Raw genomic sequence first — 13,039 nt, 5'->3', positions numbered from 1 at the left:
GGGTTGTTCGATGTCGAGGGGGACAGGTGGGGTGTCTGGAGCTGCTAACCCTGACAATTTGCGTGCTTTTGCCATATTCACGGTGCGATTGATTGCTGTCGACGCACTTTCATTGTCTTCGGTGATAATGGAAGCAAATTCATCAGTCGCAGGGGATCCGAACCCAGTCCGTAGCGCTGCGACGGTTTTCCCGAGATTCTCGATTTCTGCTGCCCTGTGTCTGTTCTCTTCGTCATTTTGCATAGACAAACGTAACATTTCCTCTCGTAAAAGGGCAATGTTCTCGTTCTGTTTTTTAATACTGTCCCATATTGCTCGCAACATTGGGTCAGTTGAGGTTGAAGTTTGAGATTCGTTTGCCTTAGACATTATTGCGCTGATTTATAATTTTCAGACGAAGACGAGTCTTGGCTACTGAAGCTAAATTTTCTTTCACGGTAACGTACAAAGGAATTCAGTTTACCTTTTATTGTTACTTCACTTGGTTCGTGATAGTTACTTTGTTGTTGCGGATGACCGTAGTCCCAAATAATTCGATCTTCCGTAGATGATGAATGTCTTTTGGTTTCCGAACAAACACTTTTCACTATCCTGGCAGGATCGCCAAAATGTAAAATAACAAAATAAAAAAAGGAATTTGAAGTAAAAAATAAAAAAAGAAAACTTTATTTTTTTCTAACATCAATACACTTTACAATTTACTTCCGAACTCTAGGCGTGACTTTCTATGACTGACTCTTATGATTTTACTTTCGATCGGATCCGATTACTTTCTTTTGTCATCCCTCAACATCCCCACCGTCCATGCATTTGCTAGGCGTCCGCGATCGTTGCCACGTGCTCTTTCTTCTAGAACCTTCGGTGGAAGGACCGTTGGGATGTTGATGGTTCATTAGGCACTTCAGCGATATACATTGTCGCCGAGTGCCGCCACATCTTTATCTTTATCGTCAGTCCGTCGGATTTGAAATATGCCGGTCGTGACATTACTCAATAACTGAAAACCCCGAAGCCAACATCGCTTGTCTACTGTTTATGGCCTGACTTCGTCGCAGTCTTTTGTCTACGCGCTGTCAATGGCTTCAGTGCTTGAGAAAACTAAAAAGACCAGATGTAGAATTTTCTTAGAAGTGGTAACCATTTCAACATTCAGGAAATTTGGCGTTCCACTTTTTTGACAAATAAATTTTTTAACACGCTGTACATAGTAGTAGCAATATGCTTCTGTTCATAAATTTTTAAGGACTAACGAGTGATGGCTAAAATCTTCTGGAAGTTAATCAGAAGTGTGTCCTTGTCAACATATATCAAGGCCCAAGGTATTGGTGCTGGCTTCCCTTTTGTTAGTATTTATTTGACTATGTAATTGTATATATGTACTATTTGATCCGCTTCAATGTGATTTCGGCCTATTTTCAAGAAGGAAAGAGGAAATATAACCCTCCCTCCTTTTTATCGATTTACTTTCGCGTTTCGTCTCAAAATTATGTTAAATTTTGCTTGTTACAGTACCACGCCAAAAGAATTTACTTATAATTCTCAATGAGAGTTGATTGAAAATAGTTCGGTCGAGTAATAATAACTCCATTTGATTTTAGGATTGAGTTCGACTCTATTTTATTTTGAATTTCTTGAATTTCCTTATAAGATTTCGAGTATGTTGCTGGTCCGTGATTGAATGTTGCTTTTTTCACTATGAAGTGATATGTGTCATCAACGGCATCAAAAGACACAATGAGGAACCGAACGCACAAGACAAGATAGATAATTTATTTTCTAACTGTGAGCACAGGAACTACTACATACTTAATCCTTAAAGAACAGGGCACAGTAGATAATTATTATTATTAAATAATTTCCATTACTTACTTTTTACTATCAACTCAACATATGTATAAATATATGTATATAAATGAGATGAATGCAAATGAATTTTAGAGAATTTTAGAGAATGCTTTGCACTGTTTCGGTAAAGTTATAATTCAGTCCTAAGCGGTACAAAGTAAAGTGTATAATTTATTTATTTTAATTTACAATGAAGAACGCAAGAATGATCATTAGATCGCTTATGCAAATAATAAATTTTCATTATTTTTAAAAATGCAATAATTATTTTAAGTTTAACTGGGAATTGTCAAGATTTATAGCTACTTCGTTTATGATTAATAAATATTGATTGGGTGAAACTATAGAACCGTAACGTCTTTTCCGATTTCAATGACTTTTGAATATGTTGTCAAGTGCATGATTGCGAACAACTACCTTCTTTAACTATCTAAGAAATCTATCTATATCATTACAATGAATTCTGTTTATAAATTACATATCATATATGTAGGGTTTACATTAGAATTAGGGTTAGGGGCTTGAAACGAATCTGCGTTTGGGTTACACGTTGTCGTTACGCAATAGAGAAGACATTGACTAGTGCAAATACGATTATTATAGAACCGGACAAGTAACCGTGGTAGTTAGGTACTCGAGAAACTAATGACAATGATCCTAGGTTCAATAACGAATCCGCGGTCGACGGGATGATAGATGAACGCACTCACAAAATCTAATTCGGATGCGTAATATTCACTGGTTGTAAAGGGTTACTCCTTTCATCAGTGAGATCGCGAGCGAGAATGCCTTTCCCGTCCCGATTATGCCACAGAGGAAAACTATAATGGGGTATGTCTAAGGACACGAGATCATCGGATTCGTCGAGAAAGCCTTCGTTCAGAAAGTAAGGGAAATTGGCGTTGCTGCTAATTGGTCAATCTCCATATCGGTGGTTAGAAAAGGATGCTAGCCGCCCTCGAGGGAAAGTTGTTAGTGGGAGACGCCGCTCGTTGAAAAATATGTCTCCCCTATCTTCCCGTAGTTGGGGCAAAGACCGTTTGTCCGTTTGAAGGACTTTAGTTAACTAAACCTTAAGATTTATAACGGGCCCTCGGGCTAGCCGAACATGTACTGCGGAGACGCATCGACATCTGGCAATCATCTTACTCGAAGAATAGGGTCTGCGTGTGGCGAGCCACGGGAGAGAAACCGTTGAAATGTTTACTGTCGCGTGTCGCCACGAATATTTCTTTTAAGGAGAGCTATAGAATTACTCCATACCTTTGTTAGGCAAAGCGTTCATCCCTTGTCCGCGGCTACGTTGGGCGACAGACTGTCACCTCGAGCCAAAGCTCACCGTCACTAATCTCGAACAATTACAATCGGATTGAGTAACTACAATAGTTTAGTTACAGTTATAGTAGACTTTAGATTGCAATGTTGCGGGGCTATCCAAAGGTTCCGGTGTCCTTTCATCTCCGACATATAGATATACATGTATATGTGACGAAATATACTAAAGCAATATTGACCCTTTGTCGCTGAAAGTATCAGACTACAAAACTTCCTTTCAAATTTTCAGAATAAGGAAATCAGGATCATGATAAATAATTGGAACATAATTAAAAATAATATATCTTCTCTATAAGATAATGAATACATTGGTTCATTTAATTTTTATGGATATTCAAACGCTTCTGTGAAATAAAACGTCAAGATTATAGAGTATAAAATTTATGAAAGCTATGAAATGACTAAAACTCTGATGTATTATTAAAAATATACGTTTGGTTGTATGTAGTGATACATACAAAGATTACATGTACAAACCCATAATTAACACAATGCTACCGCAACCATTCTGCAATCTACCTTGCCCAAAACACTCTTCCAGTCACCTCCAAACTCAGTTCGCTGTGGAGTGCCGAAGCGTGCAGACGTGTCTCTAGTGCCCAGCGTAGTCCGAAAACAACACGTGTCGCCCAACCGTCGAAAGGGACACAGCCAAGTGTCCCTTACCCTTTAGGGAGAAGAAAATCCCACGCACCTAACCCCAACCCGAATACTAGCCTCATAGCCTCACAACTAGTTGTTCATTCCGAATTAACTAGCTCGATGATGGCCCAGCAATCGCGACCAGGCTCTCCGGAGCAGACTCGCAGCTATCCCGCGCTACCTCCCCCGTGGAAGAAGTGTAGCAGAACTCTCCGCACTAACGACGCTAATACTACAAAGAAAAGGAAAATAGAAACAACAACGCAAATAAACACTCACAACAGGTTCGCCGTATTGGAATCCTCAAACGACGCCATGGAAATCGTAGAACCGCCACCAAACCAACACTCACAGAGAATCCCCCCTCCCCCACCAATATTTGTGGACGACGTCATCGACATACAGACAATGATCAAGTCCCTAGAGAGAGATATCTGCAAGGAGGAATATAACCTTAAGATAAGTAACAATAAAGTAAAAATACTGCCGACGAACCCAGAAGCTTACAGAAAACCCACCAAGACACTCAGGACCCTGAACGCCAACTTCCACACCTACCAACTCAAACAGGAAAGGCCTTTCCGGGTGGTCCTACGAAACATACACCACTCAGCAGACATAGACGAACTCAAATACGAACTCTCAAAACTCGGCCACGAAGTCATCAACGTAAGTAATATAAGGCATAGAGTCTCGAAAGACCCGTTATCCTTATTCTTCCTAGACATTAAACAAAAGCCGAACAATAAAGAAATCTACAACATCAGTCGCCTAATGAACGCGATAGTAAAGATCGAACCACCGCTCGTGAAAAAAGAAATAGTGCAATGCAAAAGGTGCCAAAGGTAAGGTCATATGCAGAAATACTGCAACCATACTTTCCGCTGCGTTAAATGCGTAGGCACTCACTCCACTGACCAGTGCGCCAAATCACCGGAAACCCCAGCGAAATGCATCCACTGCCAAGGGGACCAGCCTGCCAACTACAAAGGCTGCCCAGCATATAAAACACTATACACGAACAGGTACCCTAAGCTCAGAGCAAAAGAGGTATCCAACCAAACACCCAGCCCGCCGAAATTCACGACTACCCCAACCCCCTCAACCAACCAAACACCCAGTCCTACCAAATTCATCTCCACCTCAACCTCCTATGCCCAAGCAGTACAAGGCATCCAAAATAACCCGAACAGCCAAGGGAATCTTCCCCAAAACAGTGTCCCCAACCCACCTAACACAGACAACTCCCCAAGGCTTGAAAAGCTAATAGAGAAACAATCGGAGCATATAAATCACTTGCTATCGATACTAACACTCATCGTGGAAAAATTAGCACGCCCCGACTCAAAATAAAACCAAGGCGCATAGCACTCTGGAACGCCAACGGTCTAGCGCAACACAAACTTGAACTAGAACTCTTCTTAAAACACCAGCAAATCGACGTAATGCTCGTATCGGAAACCCACTTCACCGACAAAAACTACCTGAAAATAAATGGTTACAAATTCTACCATACCCAACACCCCAGCGGAAAGGCCCACGGTGGCACCGGAATAATAATCAAAGCAAGTATTAAGCACTACGAACTTCCATCATTCCAGAAAGACTACCTCCAAGCAACAAACGTAGCAATAGAAGACTGTCATGGCTCAATCACCACCTCAGCAGTATACTGCCCTCCCAGACACTCCATCGCCAAAGAAGACTTTGATAACTTCCTGGACACCCTGGGCAATAGATTCATAGTTGGAGGAGACTATAACGCCAAGCACATCCAATGGGGCAGCAGACTGGTTATAGCAAGAGGCGAAAACCTCTTAAACAGCATAATAAACAACAACCTCAACTACCTCACCACATACGAACCCACATACTGGCCCACTGACACCAACAAAATACCCGACCTTCTCGACTTCTTCATAACTAAAAATATCCCATCAAGACACGTCCAGATCAACTCCTCGGCTGATTTCTCCTCTGATCATTCTCCCGTGATAGCAACAGTCAGTTCAACAATCATCGAGAATACACCTAATGGCTCCATTCACAACCAACACACCAACTGGCAGCTCTTCAGAGAAGTCTTTACACACTCAACCTCAGCCTTCACCCCACTAAAAACAAAGGAAGAAATCGAAGCAGCCACAGAATACTTAAACACGAGCATAATAAACGCAATCCGCCTCTCCACGCCGACAAAGCCATCTAACAACAAACAAGAATATCCCCAATACATACTAAAAAAATAGCAGAAAAACGTAGACTAAGAAGACACCGGATGACAAACGCAAACTAAACAACGCAACTAGAAAGCTATCTAGAACCTAAAAAAACTATAAAAACGACTGTTTCCATAAATACCTCGCCAGCTTATCCCCCACAGCCGACTCCAACTACTCACTATGGAAGGCCTCCAGGAAACTCACACGCCCCCCACAAATAATCCCACCTATCCGCCGTCCGCAAGGTGGATGGGCGCGAAGCCTTATAGAAAAAGCCGACCTGTTTGCTAAACACTTGTCAAAAGTATTCAAACCCCATTCCCCCAAAGCCGCCGCGGACGTTACTGAATACCTGCACACCCTCTTCCAAATGTCCCCTCCTATCGAACCCTTCTCCTCTGCAGAGACTATAGAAACAATCAGTCGCCTAAACCCCAAGAAAGCAGCAGGACACGACCTAATAGGCAATAAAGCAATCAAGGAACTTCCCACAAAAGGGATAGCACTCATCACATCGATTTTTAATGCTATGCTTCGCCTGAAACACTATCCTAAGGCCTGGAAAATCTCATTGATTACCCTCATCCCTAAACCGGGTAAACCGATATACGAAACCAGCTCCTATCGCCCAATCAGTCTTTTACCTACCCTGTCCAAACTATTCGAGAAGATGCTCACGAACCGACTCCTTCCAATCCTAGAGAACTTGAAAACACTCCCAGATCACCAATTCGGCTTCCGAAAACATCATTCTACAGTAGAGCAAATCCACCGCTTAACTCATACGATCAGCCAAACACTCGAAAAAAAAAATATTGCTCAGCGGTTTTCCTAGACATCCAACAGGCATTCGACAAAGTATGGCATGAAGGGCTACTATACAAGCTTAAAAAGATCCTACCTCACCGCTACTACTCCATCCTAAAATCTTACCTAACCAATAGACAATTCATGGTTAAATGCCTAGACGCCACTTCCGCAACATTCCCAATAGAGGCCGGCATACCCCAAAGTAGTGTCCTCGGACCCCTACTGTACTCCATCTACACTGCCGACCTACCTATATCAAACGATATAACAATAGCGACATTTGCAGACGACACAGCGCTATTAGCTACCCACGCAGACCCGGTAATAGCCTCATCCACTCTCCAGCGAAGTCTCGACTCCATGGAAAAGTGGTTTCACAAATGGGGCTTCAAAGTCAACGAAAAGAAATCCTCACATGTAACCTTCACGCTCCGAAAACAAACCTGCCCCCAGGTCACCGTCAACAATGCAACAGTTCCTAGCAGGGACACAATCCGATACCTGGGCATGACCCTGGACAGGAGACTAACGTGGAAGACACACATCTCAGATAAAACGAAGCAACTAAAGGACAAACTAAAAAAACTCTATTGGCTCACGGGCCGACGCTCCAAACTAAACATACAGAATAAAATTACCCTCTACAAGACCGTAATAAAACCTGTCTGGACCTACGGAATCCAACTATAGGGAACAGCAAGTAACTCCAACATCGAAATACTACAACGATTCCAATCGAAAACGCTAAGAGCCTTAATAGACGCACCTTGGTATGTTACCAACGAAACCATCCATCGCGACCTCAAGATACCTACAGTCAAAGAGGAAATAGCAAAATATAGCGACAGATATAGCAAAAGAGTCAAGAAACACCGAAACCCCCTAATCACTGGACTACTCGATACGATGGACCAGATTCGCAGGCTGAAGAGGCACTACCCGCTAGACCTAAACGTTAGATTCATTTAATTATCCAAATTAAGCATATGCACTTACTTATAATACTTATAAATTATACCTATCTATAATAAGTATTAACTTATTGTAAATAAACAGCCATGTCACTGCGCCACGCCAGAAAAATTACTGAAAATTCTCAACGCGAGAATTGATTGTAATTTCAACAAATAAATAAAAAAAAAACCTCCAAGCTCTTCAATTCTCTCCACCTAACCACCCACAAACCATTCACAAACATGCAATTCTCGACAAAAGAAGAACTTATCGTCAGTTGTCCTTAACATCTTGTTCATTCATTTGGTCCCTATCCCCCTATTTCCTCCCACTGCGATGATCGCACTACATTTTTCCACGTCTCTATTCTATTCTCTGGATGATCTGAATTCTCGAGCAGTCGAGTGACGATTGATCTGTACAATTGATCGATTTCTTTTTACTACAGACATGCAAGAAATTCCGTGTTGGAGAGCGATATTGCGAGTTCGAGTGCCTGGACCATCTGAAGAACGTTACCGGAACTGGTATAGTTTATGTCGTTGATGATAAGAATTCCTCCACGACTCAGCGACAAGAGCTACTCTGGGTGATGAGCTTAATGATGCTGTTGCGGCTATTTTAATTTTTCAACAGGGATCCAGATGGCGCCGTTGACGAAATTCTTTCACTATAAACGTCAACGATCAACATCAGCCATCAGGGAACGAAGAAGGTACGCTGTAACGTGTCTGAGTAATTATACCTCGAGGAGTACATACAGTTATGTAATGAAGATTCGTATGTGAGTGTTTGTTTTCTTATTTCTTTTCCCTTTGTTTCATTTGAATGGATTTTTGTACTCAAAGAGCGAGGTAAGATTACGTCAGATACGTTTTTACATATGCTAAAAAAATGGAAAATGATGATGATGAATCAATGACACGTAGAAAATTATAATCTATTGTATTGCTGTTATCTAATGGTGTTGTAGTTGACTGTATGGTGGATGTATCTAATGGTGTTGTAGTTGACTGTATGTTGTTCAATATTGCTATGAAACTCTTCTGATTCATTGTCACTTATACGAAGGATGGAAGTCTACGAAATTGATAAAATTATTAATAATATTTACGAAGAGAAAGTAAACTGTTGGATATATGACAAAATAATTCTATTTTAAATAAGAGACTGGTCAGCGTGGTTATTTTGTTTACAAAATCAAACGAATTTAATGAATGTAATGGTAAGGAAGTAACTATAAGTGGCTGTTAAACTATTTTTATGCTTGAAAAGTAATTCGCAAAGTAATGTAAAGCAGTACTACTGAGTTGTACATAACCTCTTTCAGAATTTGTTCTTAACCTTTTGCTTCATAACTTCCTTAATTACACTCTTCAAACTTATTGACTACTTCGATGTTGTTACGAACAGAAACTGATAAAATATTAATCTTAAATATAGATTGAAATGAAAGCTTGTCAGGTAAATATATATATATATGTACTACTTACTCAAACTATGGATCACATAACCTGTACAAAAAAAAAAAAATTATTGTACACTATAAAGCAAGAGGTTAAATCTTTAATCTGTTAAGAATTAAATTTTTTATTGTAACTGCGAAAATTATAAAAGTACCAAGCGAAGCAAGTACGGAATATATGCGGAATATGAATCGCTCAACGAACCAAAGAGCGGCTCAGTGACAAAATTAGTAAAGTAAAGACCACAAATATTACAACATTATATTCTACCACAAAATAATTCTCTATACAAAAAAGGTACACAACGAATCGATTTTTCACAACGATAAGAGTCAACAGAACCAATCAAGACCAGGCGAGACTCTCATAAGACAACGATATCAGAGGGATCAAATCAGCGACTTCAATCTATGTTACAGAGTATAGTTATCAAGAAAAATTGCTCTTTTCATGAAAAGTATGGTAATGATACTCTTATAATACATTGTATATCTGGCAGTCGGGTGTGCCCGTGGCCATCGGAAATGTAAAGACGACGCTTTTAGAAAGTGATAGCGCCATCGCGTTTTAAAAACGCGTTAGAAGAAGGTCGGTTTCGCTATCCAAGGCGAATCGAAAAGTGTGCGTGTTGCGAGAATCAGAGTTGATCGAGACGTCGAAGCATAGAGTCGTTAGAATTGAGTTGCGAGTGTTGTCGAGTGTTAGAGTTGCTAGTGAGAGAGAGAGAGAGGGAGAGAGAGAGTTACCAAATAGTTGTCAAGTTATTTGTTGTAAATACGAGCGTTGCATTTAGTTTTCCTGTTAATCAAACATCGTTTCTCTGTCTAACTAATATCTGTATTTTCAATCCATTATTAATAAATTATAATTAATCGGACAAAATTATACCTTTAATATATTCCGATATTACATTATCGTGATGTAATATTTATCATGCTTATTTTGTACGTAAAACGAATCGTTGGAATATTCCCGAAGCTAACGAAGCATTTCCCAAAAGTTAAACCGAAGAAATTAACGCGAATAGTTAAGTGACATTTTTCCATTAACTTGCTGACCAACCGGCAAATAAAAAATCATAAAAATTGTTTCAATGTGTTGAGGTCACGCATAACTTCTTTTTTCATTGACGATTACCAAACAGGTAAAATTTCGAAATTGTACGAAGGCCACGTGACCAGATCGTATTGGAATTTGAAGTGCATGGAAAAAGACAACTCGAAGTACAAACCTTGAGCTGTACTACTCGAAGTACAAACGTGAACTAATGGATGCAGAAAAGCAATTAACGCCAAACATCCGAACAGCATCTTGGAGCCCGTCATTGTTCTGAAATAAAAGAAGTGACGAATTAAAAAGACGCAGGACTAATAATAATAAAGGAAACTTAGTTCGTATTATAAATTGAATTTACATCAGAAAAGAAGCACGATCAAGCGAAACAGATCGTAGAAATGACAAATATCATCGATATACGTTTCAGTGTAATTTCACTTTTGAAAATTATTTAGTTTAATACGATCGTATTCATCGCTCTGAAACTTTCATTGTGCTGCAATTTGTGCTGCGTCTTTTTAATTTCTCTATCTTTCTGTGTTTTCGGAAAAATTACTTGAAAGATTAAGAATTGCTTGCCTTATTTTATTTTCGATTAGTTAGGATTTGATTATTCCAGGTAAGGTTTATTATTTATAACAGGTTTTATCACTTGTTTATTATTTAGGAGTTTGTTATTTTAGGATTAGTACCTTTTAGGATTTCTTATCCTTCGAGTTTCTGTTTCAGATATCTAGGTCTATTTCAAGATGTTTTATTACATTAGGATTATTTATTCGATTAAGATAATTTAAGAGTTTCACAATGTACGAAGAAATAATCGCGTGAAATTTATGCTTTAAACGTATTAAACACGCGGTAATTTCAATGTCTATAGCCTCGAACGTGTTCTGATTAGTTGTGTCATTGTCTGTGACATTGAAATCACAAAAATCCATTGCAAGTGTGCTGTCATGCAATGTGGATGTAATTGGGTTTTTTGGGGTTAGGTTGGGGTTAGGTTGTATCATCTGATTTGTACAGTACTATTTTAACGCAAGGACAGGAAAGTTATTATATATTTCCCGTCCATTATTTGAATCGTTGTGAAGTGTAACGAATTATATTCGATTCGAGGAGATGTTAATGAATTACCCATTTCATATGTAATTACATGGAAATAAAAATCATTGCAAAAATAATTGATCTAATGACAACGGAATTTCCAATATTTTTTTGTTTCGTCACGTCTTTTTCATAATATATCTTTTATAGGTACGTGATTTATTAATCGTTCGAATGGAAATAATTATTCGTATAATATTCAAACGATTCTAGCCATAAAATAAATTAAAACGATACCTGTAATGCAATCTGCGTATGACGTCAACCTCGATCTATGCTTATACAAGAAATTTTATCAATCAATGACTAGATATACAATAATCAAATATTATAAAATTTCCTGAAAACCTTTAGGTGTTAATATTAAGGTGTTAATATCTTTAATATTTGCAAGTTATTGTTTAGCGCTAATTAGTTAGAATGTAACAAGTGGTGTACCAGAATTGAGATAATTAAGCCACACGAACAATCTTATTTAGATCTTTTTAATTTTTTAATTCTCTTTTGCTCTAATACTTCGTAAAATTAATCTTCATTAGCTACTACACTTCATAGAATAACAAGAGATAATTTTTCTTATATAACGTTTCATTCATAAAATCTATCATTAAAGTATATCTTCATCAAAATATCATTCCATACTAACGGTATATTTGGTGTCATACGAGATAACAGTTACCAGTGATGACATATGTAACTTTATAAAGATATCTCGTTTTATTATATATTAAAAGAATGTACTCATTGCTGCTATATTTCAGATGAAAAAAAGGAGGCAACGATTTTACAGTAAAATCGTTCGTTTACAACTGATTCATTTACATTTCATGATAATACTGTGCATTCTGAATATGCTATGATTTGGTTTAAAATAATAAATAGTCCATTCTTGCATACTATTGCTCCAGCTTTACTTGTATTTTCGATATTGGTATAAATAGAAAGACAATTAATGTCGTTCGAGTCTATTTTCGGATCATTTATATTACGTTTAATCCATATAGTTATTATATGAGACATAGTATCGTAAAATTTGGAAGAATAAAACGTTCGTACAGGAAGTACATTTTATAAGAACTCCAACAAATCTGCGTGTGCACCTAAAATACAAACTGATAGTGATTAGTTTATATACATTATCTAATGTCAATCGAAGGTATCAATTCTTTTTCTCCATAAGAGTACTTTTTCATTTATATGTGTTCAAAAATACATGTGTTCAACCGTGAAGCATATGTCACCTACAACGAAAAAGAGTTTTCCTATACTTAATATTTCCTTTATATACCTATGAAAGTCTATTCTTCGCGTAGTATGAAATTATGAATAAATCTGGAATATTGTTCAATCTGAAAAGAAAAATAACTTATTGACATCATTCATTGATACGAGATTCAGAATGTTTGTTTTGTCTTGCAGAAAAAGAAGGCAGCCCTCCCTTTCTTTTAATGTGAAATAGAAAGCGAAAATTTGAAAACAGATTTTTTGGAAATTTACTTGCAAATATCGTTTTCAATATCGTGATTTTCTTCCCAATGGTACTGTACTTTCAAATTTTCCAGTATCCCTCTAAAAACAAAAAGTCGAACCTCGTTATTATTAACG

This window comes from Bombus vosnesenskii, unplaced genomic scaffold (assembly GCF_011952255.1).
Source record: "Bombus vosnesenskii isolate JDL3184/JDL3185 unplaced genomic scaffold, Bvos_JDL3184-5_v1.1 scf7180000014738, whole genome shotgun sequence".
In the NCBI taxonomy this organism is placed as follows: Eukaryota; Metazoa; Arthropoda; class Insecta; order Hymenoptera; family Apidae; genus Bombus; species Bombus vosnesenskii.
Note: the sequence above shows the minus strand (reverse complement) of the source record.